Here is a 4,070-nt window from a genome sequence, read left to right as displayed (position 1 = left end):
GCTGCCCCGCGGGCGCGGGTCCGGGTGAGCGATGGCCGGTTTGCTGGCACACCGACCGACCGCATCCGCAGCCCACACGTACTAGGAAACCACTCAGACAAGGGAATAAAAAAAAAAAACCCCAAAAGCCAAGCAGCTCTGCTCCGGGAGAAAGGGAGAGAGACGGGATAGAGATGGGAGAGCGTGAAGGCTTCCGCGGGGCCAGAGTTCGAGCAGGTTCAGGAGCAGGCTCACCCCGACCCCAGACATCACAGCTTCACGTTCGCCGGCTGCTTCAGCAATACCCCAAGCCAAGCTTTTTTTCTCTTGCTTACATTATTGCTTGCAGCGAAGAGGACGTCGGTGCCGTGCTGGGCTTCACCTGCCCAAACGGTCCTGCTTCTCCTGTAGCGCGTAGCTGAAGTCACGCGGAAGACTGGCACAGGCTGCTGGGGAGAGCAGCCCCAAAACGCGGTTCCCTGTACAGCCTCCCGGGGAAGAGCACCTCTCCCACCCACGCCGCCCTCCACGCGGGCCAAAACAGTCGCGTGCCAGACCTCTGCTCTCCCTCCGAGTTCGCAAACCGCGGGGAAGGAGGGAGGGTGGTCAGAGAGCGCACGAGCCGCGCGCATTCCGTAAGGTACCAAACGAAGCCCCGACAAAGAGGGAACGGGGAGGAAACCCAATCACCCGGCTCGTGCGCTGGGAGCGGGAGCACCACCAAAGCGTGCTCTGAAGCGATCAACGACCTCCACACCGCTGCCACGCGCTCCCACCCTGGCTTGCTTTCCTGGCGATGGCCGGAGAGAAGAGCACCCCGCAGCCGGGAACGCCGCAGCCGCCCGTAGTTGACGATCGACTCACATATTCCATTTAGTGACAGCATCCCTGCGTTTTCCGCTTTCTCCAGCCAGCCAGTGTTCCGCCAGCTGCTGTGAACTTTGCTTGCATAAAACAAAAACAAAGAAACCCAGGTTAAAATTAATTTGTCTTGCGGGGTGCTAGGTTCGCTCAGGCCGTATTTCTGGGCAACAGGGCAGACCGACCCTCCGAGGTAGCGGTAGGGGCACACCAGGACAGATGTGGCCGGCTGATCTCTGAGACCTTCGTTCAGAAATTCGCCGAACCACATGCCTAAGTCCACCATTTTGCACCAAAGCTTTTATTATGTACGTGTCAAAGTAGAGAATTCGGTCCTCGGAATGAACGATGATCAGTAGGGTAACGACTTTAGATTGAACATCTGCATTGGTTCTGCCTGTTTCGATGGTCTGTCGATGCTACTCCGATGCGGTCAGGCCCCGGCTCCGCTTCAAAGCTTTTAGGCTGATACGGTTGTGACACGACAGGAATGTTGTATGAACGTACGTCAAAGCCATCTCTCTTTTATCCGTATGTCTATATCTCTGGTATTACAGCCGAGCTTTTCCTTTTTAAGGAATCCGACTTTCAATCTGACTGACGGTGCTGGGATTACAGATCCCAATCTACCCCAAACCATAAATTTTCTTGTTATTCTGTAGCTGAGAAGCAGCACCAGATTTTGCGCTAAGTACAGTAGCGGGTCGGCATCCTCCAAAGCATGCAACGCACCCTCCGTGCTGGGTTATGAAAGAACAGAACCGGAATTGCATGTTGCTGGGGATGCAGCGGGAATAACGGGCATTTTTGAGAGCATTTCTAAGCACAGCCCACCGCGGGTTTCACAACCCTTTGCTGCTAAGGAAGGACAGTAGCTGTTTAACTGCAAATATAGTCTCCCCAAAACTGCAGGTACAAGTTACAAAACTCTGTTTATTTGCCTAAATCTCTTACCTTTGCTATGGAAAAGAGATACGTGATATTTCTTAAATGCTTTTAATGTTCACATCCTTTTTTTTTCCAGCTCGCTCCAGGCAAAACGCATCCTGGTGAAGATTGCACCTTCTCCTTTCAGAGCCACAGTAATCTGTTACCTCTTCCAGGTTCGACAGGGTCTCTGTGCTCGGCCCTTTCTGCAGGCTGGGCCGCGCAGCAGCTCCAAAATGTTTCCCCATTCCAAGAGCCCCCCAGGGCCCATTTCCAAACCTCCGCTGTCGACACGCCAGCCAAAGCCAGGCCGGTGGCACGCGCGTTGTCCGAGGGACGCGGAGCACCTTCCTCTTCTTTCAGCGCTGGTTACAGCGGCAACAAGGAATCTCCCGAGACAGGAACACTCGGGGGGTTTTCATTTTTCATTTAGGAGTATTAAAAAGTTAAACCCTTGCAGAAACACTTGCCTCATCAAGAAAACATCAGTGCTTGAAAAGGCGCTCTGGTGAGGCGCATCTTGCCGGGCGCGTGTCACCGCCGGCGACCTCTGCGGCTCCCAGCCGGGGAGAAGAGCCGGTACCCGCGTCCCGAGCGCAGACGAGGGCTGTACGCACGCCGGGCTTCGTACCCGCGCGCCTTCTTGCCCCGTTGCTGTAATAGCAGAGCCGTAACGTACGCAGCTAGAGCCTGTCTGGCTTTTATACCCATTGTACCGCTGGAGGGGAACAGACACACATTTTTGCTAGGATCTAGGTTCTTCAGAATAAACCATGGTACTAAGCTGGCTTACGAACAACCTCCGAGAACCCAGGCTCGAGAGACTCGGTGGTATCTTGCTGGCTGGCCCTGGAAGTTGGTGGAAGTTAACTTCAGAAGAGAAGTTTTATTCTCTTTTTTTCCATCTGGAGGAGCCTTAAGAGGATGTATTGGTATATTTGCTTCTCTTTTTAGCTCACTTTTACAAAAGCTGTGAAGCTTTTATTCATGAAGCAAATACTCGGAGGGTGTGCACGGGCGCGTTCGAGCCTTCGCAGGTTCATAGGGAATCAGAAAGCAGGCGGCCCCTGCCCACAGCGCGGTTTGCCCTGCGCGGTGACGCCAGACACATAACGGCCGTCATCCGTGCCAGCAGGGCCAGAGCTCCTCTTACCTGTACAGCAGCCATCCAGAGCCTCCTTTGAACCCGTGGGATTTTTCCCTAGAACTCGAGGTTTAAAAAAAAGAAAAAAAAAGATGAAATCCCCCTCCTGACTGTTTTCTGAACTGGTATAAATTGGATAAACAACCCCAGTCACCTACCACAGGCTTGTTACAGGTGTAACTGAAAGCAGCACGTGATCCACGGGTGTCGTGACTGGGCTGATCCAGACTGGAAATGCTTGGAAATAGTTTAGCTCAGCCATTTAAGAGGACGTACCGCTTCCTCCTAAAGACAGTGATTTTTAGGGCAGGTTTTATATGGGCTGGGTTGATACTATATCACATTCACTGCAAAACTGTGCCAAAGTGTGAAAAGAGCAGCAGGTTTGAACAAATAAGTCATTTACAGAAGTGGTGCTGCCGTTATCTCAGAAAGTCACTGGCCGTTTCTCCATCCCGGGCGAGAGCCGGCCCGTGTAGATGAGAGCAGAGCTTTGTTGAGCCACATTGCCCAGGTCATTTTAATATCAATTCCATGCCAGCTGACCTGGACATTTGATAGCTTTTCTACCATCAGCCACTCCTGTGCAGCCCAGGCTGCTGGTTTTTTTTTGAGTCAAAGGCATTTTAGCACGTTTTAAAGTGGAATTGCTTTCCACGTATTTGTGCTGTCACTCTAGTTCTTTGTTTTCTGTTTGGAAGCTGGATAAATGCAAAGAAGTGCCATTTGCCATATGTTAACTCCCCAGCAGCCAGACCAGTGCTTTTCCTGTGCCAAAACCGAGCGGCCTTACGGCATGCTCTGCTCCCCATCCCATTGCCAGCGGACATGGAAGCCTCCAGTAGAGCCTCACTGGCCCAAATCCAGCAAAGAACGAGACAGGCAAATTGCACTAATAGTGCCATTGTAAAAGACTCTGTCACCTGCTGCCTTATCCAACCTAAAGGGCATCATTTGTATCTCGTAATTTATTTTTTGGTTTGGCTGGAGCCAAGCTCCGTCGCGTTGGCATCCGCGGCCAGCTGCGGAGGGCCCTCGCGCTCCCAGGGGACACCCAAGTGACACAAAAGCCTGTGGCAGCCTCCAAGACCCCTGCTCCAACAGGCAAAAGGTGCCCCTTACACGGGTGGGTGCTGCGTGTACACGCGAGGTGGGTCAG

This window comes from Phaethon lepturus, unplaced genomic scaffold (assembly GCF_000687285.1).
Source record: "Phaethon lepturus isolate BGI_N335 unplaced genomic scaffold, ASM68728v1 scaffold5937, whole genome shotgun sequence".
Classification (NCBI taxonomy): Eukaryota; Metazoa; Chordata; class Aves; order Phaethontiformes; family Phaethontidae; genus Phaethon; species Phaethon lepturus.
The sequence above is the reverse complement of the archived record's forward strand: the minus strand, read 5'-3'. Positions refer to the sequence as shown.